A 22,759-nucleotide genomic window follows, 5' to 3' on the forward strand; every position below is an offset into this window, starting at 1 on the left:
CAGCATAGATGCATCTAGAGATTGTCATACTGAGTGAAGTAAGTCAGACAAAGAGAAATATCGTATGATATCCCTTACACGCAGAATCTAAAAAGAAATGAACTTATTTACAAAACAGAAACAGACTCACAGGCTTAGAGAACAAACTTATGGTTATGAGGGGGGAAGGGTGGGTGGAAGGGATAATTAAGGAGTTTGGGATCGACATGTACACACTGCCATATTTAAAGTTGATAACCAACAAGGACCTACTGTATAGCACAGGGAACTCTGCTTAATGTTATGTGGCAGCCTGGATGGGAGGAGAGTTTGGGGGAGAATGGATACATGTATATGTATGGCTGAGTCACTTTGCTGTGTGCCTGAAACTATCACAACATTGGCTATACTCCAATATAAAATAAAAAGTTTTTTTTAAAAAAGGAAAGAAACTCAGGGTTAGAACACCTGGAATGCTTCTAGTCCAATGCTCTCCCTGTGATGCTATGTATATAACAAGCATGGGACAAGCGTGGCTAACCAAGTGCATCATGTGATTATTTTATAGATGCATTGTGAGAAGTTTCTAAGTTTCCTGAGAATATCTGGAACCACGCTCTTTGGAGCCTCTCTCCTCACTGTAATGTTAGTTCCTTATATTGTTGGCTACCAATTTATCCATACAGATGATTACTATTTATCTTTTGGACCATATGGTGCCTTTTTAGCTTTACACTTCCTTATTCAAAACCTGTTTGCCTTTTTGGAGCACTGAAAAATGAAGAAATACTGAAATATCCCCGTTAACTTGAACAAAACTGTTGCTCTTTGCATTGCTGCGTATCAAGAAGATCCAGACTACTTATGGAAATGTTTGCGATCTGTGAAAAGGCTAACCTACCCTGGAATTAAAGTTGTCATGGTCACAGATGGAAACTTGGAAGATGACCTTTACATGATGGACATCTTCAGCGAAGTCATGGGCAGGGACAAATCAGCCACTTATATCTGGAAAAACAACTTTCACGTGAAAGGTCCTGGTCAGACAGATGGGTCACATAAAGAAAGCTCACAACTTGTCACACAGTTGGTCTTGTCCAACAGACATTTTTGCATCATGCAAAAATGGGGTGGAAAAAGAGAAGTCATGTACACGGCTTTCAGAGCACTGGGACGAAGTGTGGATTCTGTACACATAGGTTTCCACATCTTCCAGGACAAACATACGTTTAAATAAAGCATCTTTTGTATCTCTCCAGTCATATGCTATGACTTGTCCTATGACACAGTACTCCTTTCAGTTCATCTGAAAACAGCATGACTGTTGAAAGCACATTCCAAAAGAGAGAAATAAAATCTTATGAAATGGTTAAGACAATGAAAATGCTTAACTTGTACAGTGTTATTGGTTGGAAATCAAGATTATTTTGAACAGGAGACTCGTCCTTCCTTCTCTCCCTCTATCTTACCTTTTCTTCCACCTTGGATGTGCCAACATTATTATTTTCCACAATCTTAAAATCACCAGCGTTGCCAAAAATAGTGTCTGTCCCAGCAGAAGTGTCTTGAGAAAATCTGCAGGCCCAAGGAAGTGTTTCACAGAGACTAGGCAAAATGAGAATGGAGAAAACAAATTTTTTTTTTTTTTTTTTGCGGGACGCGGGCCTCTCACTGTTGTGGCCTCTCCCGTTGCGGAGCACAGGCTCCAGACGCGCAGGCTCAGCGGCCGTGGCTCACGGGCCTAGCCACTCTGCGGCATGTGGGATCCTCCCGGACCGGGGCACGAACCTGTATCCCCTGCATTGGCAGGTGGACTCTCAACCGCTGCTCCACCAGGGAAGCCTGAGAAGACAATTTTGATTTAACAGGATAAGGAATTCAAAATTTAGACACAGAGAAAAAGAATAGGAAAATGAAAAAGGGTGGGGGAGATCAACTTTCCAGAGCAAAACCTAAGTCATGTTTATTTCACTTTCCAAACAGCATTACCTCATTCACTGCAACTTGAACTTTGAAAACATTTGTGATGTCGTTTGCTTGCATGAAAATCAGACAGGCTGTGTCTCTCATTAATTCCCTGCCTGCACACTCTTGGGTTTCTCCTCTCCTAGCTGTCATTGAGGTTTTCTTTTTTAGAATGTTAGTAGGGCTCCTGTGAGTTTTCTTCCTTTTTTTTTTAAATTTAATTTAATTTTTTTACATAGCAGGTTCTTACTAGTTATCTATTTTATACATATTACTGTATATATGTCAATCCCAATCTCCCAATTCATTCCACCACCCCCTCCCTGCTTTCCCCCCTTGGTTTCCATACATTTGTTCTCTACATCTGTGTCTCTATTTCTGCCTTGCAAACCAGTTCATCTGTACCATTTTTCTTTTTTTTTCTTTTCTTCTTTTTAAACATCTTTATTGGAGTATAATTGCTTTACAATGGTGTGTTAGCTTCTGCTTTATAAAAAAGTGAATCAGTTATACATATACATATGTTCCCTTATCTCTTCCCTCTTGTACGATTTTTCTAGATTCCACATATATGCGTTAATATACGACATTTGTTTTTCCCTTTCTGACTTACTATACTAGGTATGACAGTCTCTAGGTCCACCCACATCTCTACAAATGACCCAATTTTGCTCCTTTTTATAGCCTAGTAATATTCCATTGTATATATGTACCACATCTTCTTTATCCATTTGTCTGTCGATGGGCATCTAGGTTGCTTCCATGTCCTGGCTATTGTAAATAGTGCTGCAATGAACATTGGGGTGCATGTGTCTTTTTGAATTATGGTTTTCTCCGGGTATATGCCCCGTAGTGGGATTGCTGGGTCATATGGTAATTCGATTTTTAGTTTTTTAAGGAACCTCCGTACTCTTCTCCATAGTGGCTGTATCAATTTACATTCCCACCAACAGTGCAAGAGAGTTCCTTTTTCTCCACACCCTCTCCAGCATTTGTTGTTTGTAGATTTTCTGATGATGCCCATTCTAACCAGTGTGAGGTGATACCTCATTGTAGTTTTGATTTGCATTTCTCCAATAATTAGTGATGTAGAGCATATTTTCATGTGCCAAGAGGCCATCTGTATGTCTTCTTTGGAGAAATATTCATTTAGGCCTTCTGCCCATTTTTTGATTGGGTTGTTTGATTTTTTAATATTGAGCTGCATGAGCTGTTTATATATTTTGGAGATTAATCCTTTGTCCATTGATTGGTTGCAAATATTTTCTCCCACTCTGGGGGTTGTCTTTTTGTCTTGTTTATGGTTTCCTTTACTGTGCAAGAGCTTTTAAGTTTCATTAAGTCCCATTTGTTTATTTTTGTTCTTATTTCCATTTCTCTAGGAAGTGGGTCAAAAAGGATCTTGCTGTGATTTATGTCATAGAGTGTTCTTCCTATGTTTTCCTCTAAGAGTTTTATAGAGTCTGGCCTTACATTTTGGTCTTCAATCCAAGAACATGGTATATCTCCCCATCTGTTTGTGTCATCTTTGATTTCTTTCATCAGTGTCTTATAGTTTTCTGCTTACAGGTCTTTTGTCTTCTTAGGTAGTTTATTCCTAGGTATTTTATTCTTTTAGTTGCAGTGGTAAATGGGAGTGTGTCCTTAATTTCTCTTTCTGATCTTTTGTTGTTAGTGTATAGGAATGCAAGAGATTTCTGTGCATTAATTTTGTATCCTGAAATTTTACCAAATTCTTTGATTAGCTCTAGTAGTTTTCTGGTGGCATCTTTAGGATTTTCTATGTATAGTATCACTTCACCTGCAAACAGTGACAATTTTACTTCTCCTTTTCCAATCTGTATTACTTTTATTTCTTTTTTTTCTCTGATTGCCGAGGCTAGGACTTCCAAAACTTGGTTGAATAATAGTGGCAACAGTGGACATCCTTGTCTTCCTCATGATCTTAGAGGAAGTGCTTTCAGTTTTTCACCATTGAGACTGATGCTTGCTGTAGGTTTGTCATATATGACCTTTATTATGTTGAGGTAAGATCCCTCTATGCCCACTTTATAGAGAGTTTTAATCATAAATGGGTGTTGAATTTTGTCAAAAGCTTTTTCTACATCTATTGAGGCTATCATACGTTTTTATCCTTCCATTTGTTAATATGGTGTATCACATAGATTGATTTGCATATATTGACGAATCCTTGCATCCCTGGGATAAATCCCACTTGGTCATGGTGTATGATCCTTTTAATGTGCTGTTGGATTCTGTTTGCTAGTATTTTGTTGAGGATTTTTCATCTATATTCATCAGTGATATTGGTCTGTAATTTTCTTTTTTTGAAGTGTTTTTGTCTGGTTTTGGTATCAGGATGATGGTGGCCTCAGAGAATGAGTTTGGGAGTGTTCTTTCCTCTGCAATTTTTTGGAAGAGTTTGAGAAGGATGAGTGTTAGCTCTTCTCTAAATGTTTGATAGAATTCACCTGTGAAGCCATCTGGTCCTGGACTTTTGTTTGTTGGAAGGTTTTTAATCACAGCTTCAATTTCAGTGCTTGTGATTGGTCTGTTCATATTTTCTGTTTCTTCCTGGTTCAGTGTTGGAAGGTTATATCTTTCTAAGAATTTGTCCATTTCTTCCAGGTTGTCCTATTTATTGGCATAGAGTTGCTTGTAGTAGTCTCTTATGAAGTTTTGTATATCTGTGGTGTCCATTGTAACTTCTTTTTCATTTCTAATTTTATTGATTTGAGTCCTCTCCCCATTTTTCTTGATTAGTCTGGCTAAAGGTTTATCAATTTTGTTTATTTTCTCAAAGAACCAACTTTTAGTTTTATTGTTCTTTGCTATTGTTTTCTTTCTTTCTATTTCATTTATTTCTGCTCTGATCTTTATGATTTCTTTCCTTCTACTAACTTTGGGTTTTGTTTTTTCTTCTTTCTCTAGTTCCTTTAGGTGTAAGGTTAGATTGTTTATTTGAGATTTTTCTTTTCTCTTGAGGTAGGTAGGCTTGTATTGCTATAAACTTCCCTCTTGGACCTTCTTTTGCTGCATCCCATAGGTTTTGGATCGTCATGTTTTCATCATCATTTGTCTCTAGGTATTTTTTTTTATTTCTTCTTTGATTTCTTCTGATCAAATCTCTTGGTTATTTAGTAACATATTCTTTAGCCTCCATGTGTTTGTGTTTTTTACGTTTTTTTCCCTGTAACTGATTTCTAACCTCATAGCGTTGTGGTCAGAAAAGATGCTTGATATGATTTCAATTTTCTTAAATTTACTGAGACTTGATTTGTGACCCAAGATGTGATGTATCCTGAAGACTGTTCCATGCGCACTTGAGAAGAAAGTGTAGTCTGCTGTTTTCAGATGGAATGTCCTATAAATGTCAATCAAATCTATCAGGTCTACTGTGTCATTTAAAGCTTGTATTTCCTTATTAATTTTCTCTCTGGATGATCTGTCCATTTGTGTAGATGATCTGTCCATTGGTGTAAGTGAGTTGTTAAAGTCCCCTACTATTATTGTATTACTGTCGATTTCCTCTTTTATAGCTGTTAGCATTTGCCTTATGTATTGAGGTGCTCCTATGTTGGGTGTATAAATATTTATAATTGTTATATCTTTTTCTTGGATTGACCCCTTGATCAATATGTAGTGTCTTTCCTTGTCTCTTACAACATTCTTTATTTTAAAGTCTATTCTGTCTGATATGAGAATTGCTACTCCAGCTTTCTTTTGATTTCCATTTGAATGGAATATCTTTTTCCATCCCCTCACTTTCAGTCTGTATGTATCTCTAGGTCTAAAGTGGGTCTCTTGTAGACAGCATGTATATGGGTCTTGTTTTTGTATCCATCCAGCGAGCCTCTGTCTTTTGGTTGGGGCATTTAATCCATTCACATTTATGGTGATTATCGATATGTATGTTACTATTATCATTTTCTTAATTGTTTTGGGTTTGTTTTTGTAGGTCCTTATCGTCTCTTGTGTTTCCCACTTAGAGAAGTTCCTTTAGCATTTGTTGTAGAGCTGGTTTGGTGGTGCTGAATTCTTTTAGCTTTTGTTTGTCTGGAAAGCTTTTGATTTCTCCATTGAACCTGAATGAGATCCTTGCTGGGTAGAGTAATCTTGGTTGTATGTTCTTCCCTTTCATCACTTTAAATATATCATGCCACTCCCTCTGGCTTGTAGAGATTCTGCTGAGAAATCAGCAGTTAACCTTATGGGAATTCCCTTGTATGTTATTTGTCATTTTCCCCTTGTTGCTTTTAATAATTTTTCTGTCTTTAATTTTTGTCAATTTGATTACTATGTGTCTCGGCGTGTTTCGCCTTGGGTTTATCCTGCCTGGGACTCTCTGCACTTTTTGGACTTGGGTGGCAGCTATTTCCTTTCCCATGTTAGGGAAGTTTTCAACTATAATATCTTCAAATATTTTCTCAGGTCCTTTCTCTCTCTCTTCTCCTTCTGGGACCCCCATAATACAAATGTTGGTGCATTTAATGTTGTCCCAGTGGTCTCTTAGTGTCTTCATTTCCTTTCATTCTTTTTTCTTTATTCTGTTCCAGAGCAGTGAATTCCACCATTCTGTCTTCCAGGTCACTTATCCGTTCCTCTGCCTCAGATATTCTGCTATTGATTCCTTCTAGTGCATTTTTCATTTCACTTATTGTATTGTTCATCTCTGTTTGTTTGTTCTTTAATTCTTGTAGGTGTTTGTTCTTTAATTCTTCTAAGTCTTTGTTAAACATTTCTTGCATCTTCTTGATCTTTGCCTCCATTCTTTTTCCGAGGTTCTGGATCATCTTCACTATCATTATTCTGAATTCTTTTTCTGGAAGGTTGTCTATCTCCACTTCATTTAGTTGGTTTTCTGGGGTTTTATTTGTTCCTTCATCTGGTAGATAGTCTTCTGCCTTTTCACTTTGTCTATCTTTCTGTGAATGTGGTTTTCGTTTCACAGGCTGCAGGATTGTAGTTCTTCTTGCTTCTGCTGTCTGCCCTCTGGGAGATGAGGCTATCTAAGAGGCTTGTGCACATTTCCTGACGGGAGGGACTCATGGAGGTTAGAGCTGGGTGTTGCTCTGGTGGGCAGAGCTCAGTAAAACTTTAATCTGCTTTTCTGCTGATGGGTGGAGCTGAGTTCCCTCCCTATTTTTTGTGGCCTGGAGCAAACCAGCACTGGAGTCTACAGGCCCTTTGGTGGGGCTAATGGCAGACTCTGGGAGGGCTCATGCCAAGGAGTACTTCCCAGAACTTCTGCTGCCAGTGTCCTTCCCCTCAGTGAGCCACAGCCACCCCCTGCATCTGCAGGAGACCATCCAACACTAGCAGATAGGTCTGGTTCAGTCTCCTATGTGGTCACTGCTCCTTCCCCCTGGGTCCTGATGCACACACTACTTTGTGTGTGCCCTCCAAGAGTGGAGTCTCTGTTTCCCCCAGTCCTGTCAAAGTCCTGAAGTCAAATCCCGCTAGCCCTCAAAGTCTTATTCTCTGGGAATTCCTCCTCCTGTTGCCAGACTCCCAGGTTGGGAAGCCTGATGTCAGCCTCAGAACCTTCACTCCAGTGGGTGGACTTCTGTGGTATAAGTGTTCTCCAGTTTGTGGGTCACCCACCCAGCAGTTATGGGATTTGACTTTACTGTGATTGCACCCCTCCTACCATCTCACTGCAGCTTCTCCTTTGTCTTTCGATGTGGGGTATCTTTTTTGTTGAGTTCCAGTGTCTTCCTTTCGATGATTGTTCAGCAGTTAGTTGTGATTCTGGTGCTCTTGCAAGAGGGAGTGAGCACACATCCTTCTACTCCACCATCTTCAACCAATCTCTCCTGTGAGTTTTCTAGTTGTAATTTTCTGCAGATGCTTTACTAGATTTTGGTCATAATAATATCAAGAAGGGAGAAATGTCTCTGGCTTACAAAATCCACTGGACACTCTTAGCCTTCTGTTGAAAGTAAAATTCTAGTTTTCAGAGGACGCATCATATTTTTTAGGGGTCTTTATGGGCATGAAGTGATGCCCAGTGGACCTCTTTGTGTAATGGGATAAAAATGGACTCTGGCTTTAATGTCAATTGACTGAGATTCTAGTCACAGTTTTTAGTAGGTGGTTGACCTTGAGCAAGACCACCTCCCAAACCTCGGTTATCTGGATACAAGAAACTAATCTCATAAAGGGTTTGAGATAATTATTTCAAATCATGTATCCAAAGGGACTTAACAAAAGTTGTTAATAATGGTATTGTTAATATTATTAAAAAGTTTGCTGACAATACTATTGTTATTTTCTTATATGATCATCTAGTCCTTACTTCAAAATATAGTACATGTCAATGCCCACCACACAGTGAATTCAGTTAATCTCTGAAGAGTTTTGAAACATTTCTTAAGTTGACGTCATCTGCATATTAATCACTCTTCTAGGGAGTTGATAGAGTTTCACTCCCAAGTTCTTCTAATTTCTAGAACTATCACAATTTAGGTAGTTGTAATTAACTCAGGACATTTTTACATATTTGCCTTTTGCAACTTCAGGCCCAGATGAGAAAGTAAAATGAAATATTTAAAGGAAGGGATGACTTGGAAACTTGCAGAGGATTTGAAGAATGAAACCTAAAAGGAGAGAACATCTATTTTGATATTTTCCCTTTAATTCTGGTTAAAACCGTCATTACATTTGTTATTTCTAATCAAGAATTCATCGTGTGGGGTTTCCTTTTTTTTTTTTTTTTAAACCTGCTCTTCCTAAATCTACATCTCCCATCTTTTTTGTTTTGAATTTTGCTTGTATTCTTGACAACTTGACATTGTACCTGTCCAGGAAAAAAATAATATAAAGTATGAAATGTTAGAATAGGCTTCCTGCTACAGACCTAACCAGGCTTGAGAAATTTCCTTCCTTCAGGGTGAAGCCTCCAGATAGACTGACCCTAGCAGCAGCTGTTAACTGGGCCCTGAATCCTTTGTAGACTCTCAGCCCATTCCAACCATCTAAACCGGGTAAAAAATCTTTTGGCATTCTGAGACCAGTAAATTCCATTCAGTCATCCCTCATGAAATCCCCAGATACTTAACCATCCTTGCCCTATAGCAGTGGAAATTTCTAAAATTTAAATATATGTATAACAGATTTACTTTGCTGTACACCTGAAATTAACACAACATTGTAAATCAACTATACTTCAATAAATATTGAATAAAAAATATACTCTCATCTACCATTCTGACTGACCCAAGGTCCAAGAGTTGCAGAGCAGGAGCCACAGAAAGACAAAGGGGGAGGAGTTGAGGTTATTGACTCCTGAGCATTACAAGTGATTGAATGTGGAGTTCAAGTTGGTTCGGGATGGAAGGAAGCAAAGTTCAGGTGCTAATACACAAGAGAGAATGGGGGTAGGGGAAGAAATGGACCATCTGCTCATACTTGCTAACCTGGCTAGAGAACACTGTTTAACTGTGCAGAGAGATGGCCAAAATGATTGGTTTCCAGTTGCAGCTGGATCCTCAGCACTGGTCAGCACTCTTTTCATTTGATTTGACCTTGAGTAAATGTTTTGCTTATTGTTCTCATGTCTCTTATTTCATATTTTCACCACTTGGCCAAGGCCTTACCCAAACTCCTCCCTGCTTAACTACCTATGATCTTGCCTCCTATGAAAGAGAATATCAAAAATATGTGTTCTGAAGGTTGTCAAGATCTTCTTTACTCTCTCCTGCTTACAGTTTCAAAGGTACCCTTCCTATCTCAAGCGTAACCTTCCATCTACTCTCCTGGGCTCTCTGGGTAGGCATCCTCTGGTCTATTCCAGACCAATCTTTATCAGTTATCACCTCTTCCTCTATCTTTCTCAGCTGTCATTTCTAGTCTTCTCTACTGACTACTGTCTCAGTTTTATAGCCCCTCAAATAATTAATACTGACCTGGAATACTGAGGGAAGATTTAGTCTAGGATAAATGCAATGTGGTAGAGAATTCATCCGTGATGCTAGTGGCTCCATTCAGAGACAGAGAAGATAGAAAAACAGAAGAAGAAAAATAACAAAATGACAAAACAAAGACGTGGAGAATGAGAAATAAAGAGGAGGATGAGGAAGATTTTCTTAATTTTGAATCAAAGTATTTTCTGGAGAAACTTTTTTTTTTTCAAAGAAGGACAGATTCTGTTCTGTCTAGATATGGCTCAAGGTAGGGCAAAAGTCTTTCTTATCTTTTCAAATTAGTATTTATGTTAGCTTTTTTATTTGCCAAAATAACACATGATTAGGGCAGTGTGTTTTTTAAAAATGTAGAAAATCACAATGAGCAAAATTAAAATCATCTGCAGAAAATACTTGACTCAAACATAGATTGTCAAATATAATACTTTCTAGCATATCTCTCTTTTTTCCCTTCTTTTTTTAAAATTTAATTTAATCTTTTAAATTTACTTTTTAATTGATATATAATTGCTTTACAATGCTGTGTTAGTTTCTGCTGTACAATGAAGTGAATCAGCTATATGTATACCTGTATCCCCTCCCTCTTGGGCCTCCCTCTCCCACCCGACTCCCACCCATCTAGGTCTTCACAGAGCACTAAGCTGAACTCCCTGTGCTATACAGCAGATTCCCACTAACTACCTATTTTACACATGGTACTATTTCCTATTCATTTATTTGGTCTTATAGGTTTTTACCTTGCTCCTTCATCTGTGACTATTTTTGTTGCTTCATTTTTTTTTTTTTTTTTTCTTTATGGGTGGGATTGCGTTCCTGTCTTACTGGTTGTTTGGCCTGAAGCTTCCAGCACTGGAGTTTGTAGGCTGTTGGGTAGAGCTGGGTCTTGGTGCTGAGATGAAGACCTCTGGGAGACCTCACTCCGATGAATATTCCCTGGGGTCTGAGGTTCTCTGTTAGTCCAGTTGTTTGGACTCAGAGCTCCCACTGCAGAAGCTCAGGCCTGACCCCTGGCTCGTGAACCAAGATCCCACAAGCTGCACAGGGTGGCAAAAAAAAAAAAAAAAGAAGAAGAAAAAAAGGAGTAGAACAATAACAAAGAGTAAAAAATAAAATAAGATTAGAAAACTAACAGATATGTTAGAAAAAATAAAAATATAGATGAAACAACAACGGGAAGGTAAAACAGTCCCCTTCTTTTTAAAAAAAAATTTGAGGGACTTTCCTGGCAGTCCAGTGGTTAAGACTTTACCTTCCAATGCAGGGGATGTGGGTTCAATCCCTGGTTGGTGATCCCTAAGATCCCACACACCTTGTGGCCAAAGAACCAAAAAGTAAAACAGAAGCAATATTGTAACAAATTCAATAAAGACTTTAAAAATGGCCCACACCAAAAAACTCTTTAAAAGAAGAAATTTTAAATTATGTTATACTTGCATTTTTGCATCATTTTTTAAATCTACAATATCAGAAGACTTTAAGTATCCTGTGACATCTAGATTATTTAATTGCTTTAACATATCTCCTGTCACTGAATGTGGATTTTACAATGTAAATGGCTATCAGTCTGTGTGATGAAAGAGAAAAATTATCTCAGGAAGTGTGCATTAGGGATTTCCCACGTGGAAAATATACAATACTGTAAATATGAACATTTTCTAAAAAGAAAGTATATAGGAGACAACTGTGTTAATACAGTAAGTCCCCTAAATACGAACCTTCGAGTTGCAAACTTTCAAAGATGCGAACATGTGTTCGCATGTCCAATCACATAAGTTAGTTCATGTGTCTGGCATACCTTGTCATGTGCGTGCATCCTCTACAAGTGGTTGTGCTTTTGTGTACTTTACTGTACAGTACTGTATAGAGTACAGTAGAACAGTATCTTTATTTCAAGACCAGGATGTCCAGAAGTAAGCATAAAAGCAGCAGTGATGTAGCTGCTACTGCTGTACTTTTCAAGGTAATGTATTGTAAGATTAAAAATGTTTTCTTTATTTTTTGTGATTGTTTGTTTTTTTATGTATTATTTGTGTGAAAAGTATTATAAACCTACTACAGTAAAGTACTATATAGCCGATTGTGTTAGTTGGGTACCTAGGCTAACTTTGTTGGACTTAACGAACAAATTGGACTTATCGAACATGCTCTTGGAAAAGAACTCGTTCATAGGTAGGGGACTTATTGTAAATACGAATATTTTCTAAAAGGAAAGTATATAGGAGACAACTTTATTATTAACTTAATCAGGTAGCATCCTAGGTATCCAAGATTCACTAAGCAGGAGAAAAGTAAGACTGAATCATTCATAATAGTAGAGTTGACCCTTATTATTTATGAATTCTGTATTTGTAAATTAACCTACTCACTAAATTGTATTCGCTACCCCAAAATCAACAGTTGCAGTGCTTTTGTAGTCATTTGCAGACACGTGCAGAGTGGCAAAAGATTTGATTTGCCCAATTTGCACGTTCCCTGCTAAAGTCAAACAAGATTATGCTTGCCTTCTTGTCTCAGTTTTTAGATAGTAAACGTATAACATCTTTAGTTATTTGTTATGGTAACAAATACCATATTTTTGCTTAAAATGGTCCCCAACTGCAGCGTCAAAGTGCTATCCAGGGTTCGTAACACACAAAGACTATAATTGCTTTATGGAGAAAATAGGTTTGTTAGATGAGCTTTACTCAGGCATGAGTTATAGTGTAGTTATAGTTGGACATGAGTTCACTGTCAATGAATTGTGTGTGTGTGTGTGTGTGTGTGTGTGTGTTTTAAAACAGAAGCACAAATAAAAAAAGTTTAGACATTAATCACTAGACAAAAATATTGTGATCAGAGTCTTGGAGGACTCTAACCCTATATTTCTGCTGGAAGCAAATTTTGATATTTGCTAATTCATTGTTCATAGAAACTTGGTAGAACATAGCTACTGTGAATAATGAGAATTGAATGTATATAATATTTGATTGGTTCCTGTTCTATATAGGAAGTCTAAGAGTAACTTAAATATTCTGAGGGCCGATGTTGAGAATGTTATATAATACGTTTCTTTGTATTCTTCATTTTATAGGATAAGATTAAGAGCACATTGAACTAGGAAAGGGAAAATCTGAATCTAGATTCAACTTAGTTGTTTAGATTGGTGTTTAAAGGCCACCATTATAGGATTTCCTGATTCCCTTTTTTAGAATAAGAATTCCAAACATTTGGAATAAGGGTGTTTCATTGCTTAAGACTTAGAGGTGACAACATTTGGTTTCTCACTTTTCCAGCTGGCTTGTCACCTTTGCTTTACACCTTCTATAAACTTCACTTATATTTAAGCCTTCCTAAAAAGGAAAGGAGAATAACCAAATGATTCCTTTTTTAAAAAATTCAATGTTTTGAAGATATTCTAGGTTGAGCAGAGACCAGAATTATTTTATAAAAATTTGGGTAATTCATCCTACCAAAGAAGGAATATATCTTCCTAATCTCTTTCAAGAAGAGTAATAAAGAAATGCCAAATTGTATAGGTATCCAGAAGTAGAGGCTTTCCATTGGCTAGATTTGAGATCTTATACCATAAACCAAATACTATAAGAGAGGATTGTCCTCCCCATTCTCCATCTCTCTCCCAAAAGAAAGATTATCTTTTTTTTTCCTGTGAGGACATTTTTTTTTTCTGAAATTATTTTACTCATTAATTTCAAATGGGCTTTTTAGCTCTAAAATTCTTAGATTTTATGATTTTGTATTTGCACTCCCATCATTCGCCATTATGTATTTGTTGCTTAATCTGAAGCTGGTAAATTTAGCTGCATGCTTACATGTAAGTTCCATTTATCCAGAATGCAAATAAATAGAAAAAGATTTTTTTTAATGAAAATATCATGTAATATTGATAAAGTCCTAGAAGTCTGTTTAATATAATTAATGACCATAAGCTGTGAATTTTGATTGAGCTTTTGGTCAACTGTGTGCAATATTCTATTTTCGTGAAAGTTTTTTTTTTTTTTTTTTTTTTTGCGGTACGCGGGCCTCTCACTGGCCGCGGGCTCCTCTCCTGTTGCGGAGCCCAGACTCTGGACACGCAGGCTCAGCGGCCATGGCTCACGGGCCCAGCCGCTCCGCAGCATGTGGGATCTTCCCAGACTGGGGCACGAACCTGTGTCCCCTGCATCGGCAGGCGGACTCCCAACCACTGCGCCACCAGGAAAGCCCCATGAAGGTTAGTTTTTGTCCCAGTTCTTTGGTTTCCCCCATCTTCTGCATGCATATGGTCCCACACAAATTACCAGTCATATGTACTCTTTTTCATCAAACAATGCAGTTCTTAGGGCCTATATTAAACAGATAAAACTGTGTCATATATATTTATGTACTTCCAAAACCAAAGATTATGTTTCATTTTAAGTAGTATCACATTCAGCAGGGTCAAAGTCAATGAAGAGATGCTGACTCAAGATGCAACAAATGCTTTTGTAAATTTCCATGGGTCCAGCCTTTACTACAGGAACTTTCATACATTGTACTCCAAGGATATAATTCATGCTATAAATGAATCATAATCAGCTGTAAACTCTTCTCTAATATAATTCTTTCCTTAGTAGATGGCCCAATCTAAGGATTCTTACATTGCCTTTTCAGGTACACTGACTTGTTTATGTTTGTTGGACATTGGATCAGGCATTAGTTTTTGCTCTCTGTGTCATATTTTATTTACAGCGATGATAAGAACTCCTTTCCTCATTGGATTAGTGTCCTTAGTTTGTGCCTCTGGTTTTGATTTATCACTTCTTAGTATATATATGCCTTCCTTTTATTGAGCATTTACTATGAGCTAGTCCTTTTAAGCGCTATAAATACATTACCTAATTCTCCATCACAATAAACCTATGATGTGGATATAATTATCCATATTTTTCACCCAAGAGATGGGGACTTAGAAAGATGAGGTGAGGAGTCTAAGGTTAAGAAGCTAGTCCAAATGAATATAACCGGTCAATGGTGGATTGTGACTCAGATCTGTCTGATTCCAAGATTTTGCATAGTGCTTTCTTTTCCTTTCAGTAATGTGCTTACTTTGGTCTGGTACTCTTAGGACTTCAGGGGGCTGGAACCATATTGTGTTTGCTGGTAAATAACTATATGTGAATTTTTGTTGTTGTTGTTCTGGCTGACCCCTTTTCACTAGAGAAATGTCCCAGGGGAAGGAAGAGTAAGGAGGACTTTCCATTTATTTTGTGGTTAAGTGGTGGCAGGGAAACTAGGTAGTTGGGTCACAATCAAGAGTAGTTTCAAAATGTGGTAGAAAGAAATAGTCTCGCTGGGTTCAGGTTAAGGTGAAGAGTCAAGATTAAGAAAGGATTGAGGTTTACAAGCAGGCAGAGGGTGAAAGCAGTAGCAACAGAATGAGTCTTGATTAATCTTCAGCCTGTTTCCTCATCGAAGGCAGCCAGAATAGTTAAGGCTTCCTCTTGCTGTGTAGCTCTCAGAGCCCTTTGAAGTGGTGCGGGGCAGGCAGAGGTGGAGAATCCACCAGTCAGTCTGAAAGGAAATATGTTTAAAAAAAGGTGAAACATGGATACTCAGCATTTTAGACTTGGGTCTTAGAAGTTGAAAAACATATGGTAGAATAACTAACAATATTTCTACAGGATATTTTGATTTAAATTGTTGTGAGGTAGATTAAGATCAGTGAGATAAATTGGAATGGACTTCAGTCTAACAGCTTATTTAACACATTTATAGCAATTTATATATCTATAGGTGTTTTGGATACATTGGAACTTGTTCATTGTGATAAGATATTCTTGATATGTAATCCATTCTCATGTTCCTTTTGGTGATTCTCTTTACTGAGTCACCTGTTCATGGTGATAAGTGGGTTTACTTAGCAAGTATAAACAATTAAAGATTATTACCCTATACTAATGGCATATATGACTTTTCTGTGAGCCTTTGTAATTTACCGAGTACTTTTACATACAGTGTGTCACTCTGGTATCATGATGATGGTAACAGTTTGTTCAAGGTCATAAAAGTAGTAAGCCTCTTGATTTGTTGTAATAGTCAAATCTTGGCCTATTATAAGAATAGGAGATAGAGGCAATCGTAAAAACCTCTAGTAGAGTTAAATGGGGACTTAGAACATACTTTATCTCAACTTGTTCTTTTAGTTTGTTCTTTGTTTTTTTATGAAAGAGACCCACCCCCGGCTCCCCAACCAATTCTTTTAGGCTCAGGGTTGGCATACTTGCTTGTAAAAGGCCTGATAGAAACCATTAAGCTTTGCGGGCTATATGGTCTGTGTTGCAGCTATTCAACTTTGCTGTTTTAGTGTGAAAGCAGCCATAGATAATATGAAACTGAATGTGCATGACTGGGTTCCAATAAAACTCTATTTATGGCCACTGAAATTTGAATTTCATATAATTTCCATGTATCACAAAAAATTCTTTTTCAATTTTTTTTCAGCTATTTAAAAAGGTAAAAGCTATTTTTAACCCCCAGGCCATACAGAAATTGGTGGGAAGGCAGACTCGTCCGTAGACCTTAGTTCGCCAACTCCTGTTTTAGATACGGAGAAAGCGGCGGCACTGTCTCTTGGCTAGAACAGTGAAGGACAGGGAGCCATGGTCTTAAGCAATTTAGCTGATGATTCTGTGGTTAAGATTGAGGTGGCTGGTTCCTCCCAATAACGTCTTCTTGTCTTGACATTTTCCACTCATTTTAGTCAAAATTTAGTGACTTTGCCTCATTTCCATATCTCCCAGTGAGAAATCTTATGACTGGCGATCATGTAGTTTAAACAAATTACAGTGATACATTCAGTGTGGACAGAAAGACATTTTGATTTGTTCTCCAGTTGTTTCCTGTGTGCAAATCAGTCCTGTGGTTTTTCCCAGTGTGAGGTTAAGCTCCTTGTGAACTGGTGTATTTCTCCCACAGTTTCTAGCCCAGAGCTAAACAGCCAACATTCGTGAAATCGCACACTTCTCATTAATTGGTGAGGAGACAGCTAGAAATCCTGTTTTTACTAGACTGATTTTAAGAAGGGCTAGAGTTATACCCTTTACACACAAACAAATTAATACTGTTATATCCATGAATATACATGCTTTCACAGACTGTCATCGACGGTGGTTTTCTAGTTGGCATTCTATCACCAAAGAACATCCAGAAATTGAACTTCTTTAGAAAACTCTTTGATCCCACTATAACAAACCCCTCCCAGGAGATTTCTGAGAGCTTTCCCTTCTGACAGTTAAACTCACCATGTGAACAATCTCTCTCTGAGAACTTCTGGCACTTTGCTGTTGGAAACTGGGAGGGGCAGGGCCAATTTAGATATGCAGAACCTCAGAAGTTTGGTTCAAGTTTAGTCATTTCACAGAGGCAGTTCCCTTGGCTTGCTTATCTTACAAGCAGGCGGAGTTACTTGAACATTAATTCTAGGTTGCCCCCTTCCTGTTGTTTTTAGTCTTATTTTAGCTTTCTGGTTTTACCTTTCCCAGCTTGAGTCAATAGAGGTGGGTGTGGCCATAAACTCTGGATGCTGAGAGGTGGAAAGGTGGCTTTGAAATTATGCCTTCACTTTCTACTACCCTAGTTACTGGCCTGCCAGGCTTATAGCTGTATACCAAACAGTGACAGACAAGGCATGAGAGAGCAAAATATCGCTATTGGAGGAATTTGCTTAGGTTTCTGAGGCTTGGGAGCCTTGAGTATAAACTGAAGTATTAGAAAAATCCTATTTTCTACAATGAAAACCTTATGCCTAGTTTTTGTCTAAATTTTTTCCCCTAGAAAAGTGAGACCATGCTGGGCCAATATAGAAGGCCAAGAAAACAATAAACGGGTTTTATTTAGAAAATATATTTATTATGCTTCTAAATAAGCAATATAAAATTAAAAATTTAGAAGTTAACCCAAAATTGCTATAATGAGTTAAATCTAGAGAGGTGATGAGTTCAGTTTTTATAACCGGATACCCTATATACTTCTTAAGTCATATGTTCCAATAATGCAGTTAAATTGCTGTTTTCACCAACATTTTTATTAGTATATAATCTTTTCAGAAAAAAACACCAATTAGTAAAACTGACACAGACGCAGTTTTTAAAATGCTGGGATTCCTTAACTTATTACGTGAGCAGGTCGTGCTACATATGTATAAATTCTCCTTCAACTGTGAGAGTTTATGCTTCTACAAATTATTTTCTTAGTTTTTTTTTTTCAAAACTGGTATATCAAATCCCTACTATTTTTATAAAGTAGTGAAAAAACTGTAAAAATAATTGCTAGTGATATAAATAATTAGGCTAAGTCTTGATTAAATTCCATCTAGGGCTGCCAGACTTGTTGGCAAAATAATGGGAATTACAGATAATACGCCCATATCTGCCAACCATGTCATTTATTGTTTGGATGGGATGTGAAACTGGTTCATTACATGTTAGCTCTGATCAATTTATATCTACCATGGCCTTGCTACATTCCCAGAAAAGAATAATATTAAAAAACAAAACACAATTCAACTGAGTAAATTTGAAGGTCCAATAATTGGCTTTATTTAATGATTCATGAGTCAGGCAGCATCCCATCTTAGCAGATAGGAGCTCTGAGAAGCTGTACATAATGGAAGGGTTTTGGTTTTTTTTATTTGCTTTGTTTTGTTTTGTTTTCTGGCAGAAAGGGCTGGAAAAAGGAAGTTTCTAGCAAAAAGTGGATTGTTTCAGACAAGGTTACCTTCTTTTGGGAGAAGCTGGGGCTTCCATCCGGCAGATTTCCTCACTAGTGCTGACCAGGTAATTCCATATTGACTGCTTGAAAGTCACATTCCTTGCAGAGGCTTAAATTATAATTAGGTTCAATATTAAGTCTTGGTTTGCTGACATGGGGCCAAGCACAACTGACTCCATTTTGGGCCTGTTGTTTCTTTTTAACAATTTCCACATTTAGATTAGACTCTCACCTTAACAGAAATGTGATCAAAATTTAAGGAACTGTTCTTTAAAAAAATTAGGAGATATTTTTTAGGAGCATTTGCTTGGCACTTAGTGACTGTGAACATGTATTTAAAGCTTTTGAGAGAATACAACACACCAGGGAGAGTACGGTGACTATTATAAGCAGGATAATTCCCAATGTCTGAAAAGCACTTTAGAGCCATGGTCCTCAAGACCCAAACCAATCAAAATCAAATAAGTCCAAGAAAAGACCTCATCAAAGGAGTCATCTTTTTAAGCCAAGTGTTTTGCTCACTGATCTTGTGTAACTGAGTTTCAATTTCCCCAGAAGTGTTAAGGTTATCCCCCTTAGCAATGTCTTGGGAGATGGGTGACTGAGTTATCCTTCCAGGCTAATGCCAGAGTATTGAAAGATATCATATATATGCCCACTTTTGACTACATGGAGTACACTCATCATCTTCTCTTCTTTAATTTACTTCTTACTTCTTCTTTGCAGGTTTGTGATTCAGACACTATGCTTGACTCTGCCTCAACTGTGGAGATGGTAACCGTTTCAGAAGAAGACCCCAACGTTGGAGGTGTCCGGGGAGATGTCCAGGTACATATGGCTTCACTTTTTGCATGAGTCACTTTTAGTAGCACCCTCACTCATTGAGTCCTTGGACATATATTTACTACACACCAAACTCTGTGCCACATATTGGTTTTGGTGCTGGAGACACATTAGAATGTGCCTCGAACACACTTTACTGTGTCTTCTCTTGTTTAAATTAAAATAATTTATGATTTCTTTGCTTAATCCTGGGTTATAACTCACATATGTGGTGGCTGATAAGTCATCTGAAATATAATGTAAGTGTGTATGGTTTCCACCATCTCTTCTTGAGCCATAACTTAATGTTCTGATAAAATGATGTTGGAACCCATTTAATACAAGGGTTAAAAAATGGAAGTATGGCAGGGAATGGATTCTACATCTCATACCTATGTATTTAAAACCCATGGTTTTCCAATTATTTACTTCCTATTATTTGCTATCAATGCGGAAACAATTAGTGAAACAAACATTAATATTGTTATTAATCGTTATCAATATTAATATTGAAATGTATGGGATGGGAAAACAAATATGTGAAAATATGTGAGGTTTAAAATGACTCCTTTGCAAAAGTGCAATTAGCTTTTAGCAAAAGATGAGAAGCATATGGAAATATAACTTTAAATTTAAAGTTTTAAATTGCATTGCATTGCTGTATAACCCATATTTATATGCATGGTAATACTGAAGGGGAAGAAAACGCACTAGATGGACACAGAAATAGCCTGGTGATAAAAAAGAAGCATGCAAAATTCAGATGAAAACTGAACAAAGTTGAGACAGAGGAGATAATTATGAAATATTGCCAAGAAAAAACTTATAATTTTCAACAGCCTTTGTATAGAGCCTTATTTCAGGATTCAAGTTTTGAGTAGAAGCCAGAGCAAACCATTTTATCATTGGCATTGCAAAAAAGTAGGGAGGAAGGAGAAGGAAAATTAGCAGAATTGCATGAGTTGGAAATTAACCAGAGTGGGAGAGAATAGGACTTAAAAATTTTCAAATATTAGATGGTAAGAAAGAGTGGCAGAGAACTTAGGAGCTGAGAATTAAGCCTAAAAAACCCCTCAATATTATAACATAACAACAAGAACAGGAACAAAAATCATAGCAAAAAATTACAGAGGATGATGAAGTAGAAAAAAATGTTTATTATCAATGAGTCCCAATATATGCACTCCACTTATCAAACAATCCAGTACTACAGGATCAGAGAAAATAAAATATGACCATGTCAAAAATAGGAAGAAAGCCAAAATGGGCAAATAAAATAACAAAACACTAGGTAATGACCTCAAGATGGTGCAGATTTTTTTGGAATTTTTAGCTGAGTTTTACCTTTATTTAATTATTTTTAGTTACTTTTATTTTTCTTGCAGATTTTAAACAAGTATGATTCCTGGATCTCTTTCCTCAGCAGTGTGAGGTACTGAATGGCTTTTAACATAGAAAGGGCCTGTCAGTCTTATTTTGGATGTGTCCAGTGCATTAGTGGACCTCTGGGAATGTACAGAAACTCCTTATTGCATGAATTTGTGGAAGACTGGTACAATCAAGAATTTATGGGCAGCCAGTGTAGTTCTGGAGATGACAGACATCTAACGAACCGAGTGCTGAGTCTGGGCTATGCAACAAAATACACAGCTCGATCCAAGTGCCTTACTGAAACACCTATAGAATATCTCAGATGGTTAAACCAGCAGACCCGTTGGAGCAAGTCCTACTTCCGAGAGTGGCTGTACAATGCCATGTAGTTTCATAAACATCACTTGTGGATGACCTATGAAGCAGTCATCACTGGGTTCTTCCCTTTCTTTCTCATTGCCACAGTAATCTGGTTCTTCTACAGGGGTAACGTTTGGAACATTCTCCTCTTCTTGTTAACCATCAAGTTAGTAGCTCTCATAAAATCATCTCTGCTACCTGCCTTAGAGGAAATATTGTCATGCTCTTCATGTCCTCCTACACAGTGTTATACATGTCAAGTTTACTTCCTGTTAAGATGTTTGCAATTTTAACCATAAACAAACCTGATGGGGCACATCTGGAAGGAAAACCATTGTTGTTAACTTCATGGGACTCATTCCAGTATTGGTTTGGTCTGTAATCCTTCTGGGTGGCTTGATTTTCACCATTTATGAGGAATCTAAAAAGTTATTCTCAGAATCCAAAAAGAAAGTTCTAACTATTTCATCATCCATCTATATATGCTGTTGGGTAGTGGTTTTGACACTGTATGTCGTTTTTATCAAAAAATGTGGCAGGCAGAAGAAGAAACAACAGTACGACATGATGCTTGATATATAATCTTACATTGAGGTTTGCAGACATACACAAAGCCTTCTTCCTCTAGGAGCTGTGCTGATTGTACAGAACTGTGGCGTCAGATTATGGCAACAAAGGAGACATATCACTGCTGCTGGGACTTTTACAAAGACATTTCTATGGGTTTATTTTGATCCCGCCAAATTATGCCTCCTCAACAAGAGGAAGCTCAGATTTACCCTGTTATTTCTGTAAAAGTGAAAAGAATTTTGGTTATGCAATTATTCCTACAGCACATCCACCTAACAGTGTTTTGCTCCTGTATACCTCACTAGCCATGCTTTATGTGGGTTATCATGAAAGAAATGGATTTTGGAAACTCAAGGAAAAGTTCTTTCAACACATACAACCTCTATATTTAAAATAGATGGACTTTCCCTGGAGGCGCAGTGGTTAAGAATCCACCTGCCAATGCAGGGGACACAGGTTCGATCCCTGGTCCCAGAAGAGCTCACATGTCGCGGAGCAACTAAGCCCGTGTGCCACAACTACTGAGCCTGCACTCTAGAGCCCACGAGCCACAACTACTGAGCCTGTGTGCCACAACTACTGAAGCCCACGTGCCTAGAGCCCACACTTCACAACAAGAGAAGCTACCACAATGAGAAGCCCACGCACCACAACGAAGAATAGCCCCTGCTTGCTGCAACAAATACCCAATGCAACAAAAAATAAAACAAATAAATTTTTATAAAGTAGCAATATCAAAAATAAAATAAAATAGTTAACCAACAAGGACCTACTGTATAGCACAGGAAATGCTGCTCAATATTCTGTAACAACCTAAATGGGAGAAGAATTTGAAAAAGAATAAACACATGTGTATGTATAATTGAATCACTTTGCTGTACACCAGAAGCTGACACAACATTGTTAATCAACTACGCTCCAATATAAAATAAAAATTATAAAAACAAAAACATATACAATCTAACTTATGGACTGTGTTGACAGCTAGCTTTTATTTAAGAAAGACTTCCTACTTAACTTTACCAAATGAAATGCCGAAA

General features: G+C 37.5%; 1 pseudogene; it reads left to right on the forward strand.

The window, feature by feature from the left end:
• The first annotated feature begins 547 nt into the window (after positions 1-547).
• Positions 548-21,731, forward strand: LOC137210497 (hyaluronan synthase 2-like; annotated as a pseudogene).
• Positions 21,732-22,759: the final 1,028 nt, after the last annotated feature.

Source organism: Pseudorca crassidens, chromosome 17 (genome assembly GCF_039906515.1).
Source record: "Pseudorca crassidens isolate mPseCra1 chromosome 17, mPseCra1.hap1, whole genome shotgun sequence".
Lineage (NCBI taxonomy): Eukaryota > Metazoa > Chordata > Mammalia > Artiodactyla > Delphinidae > Pseudorca > Pseudorca crassidens.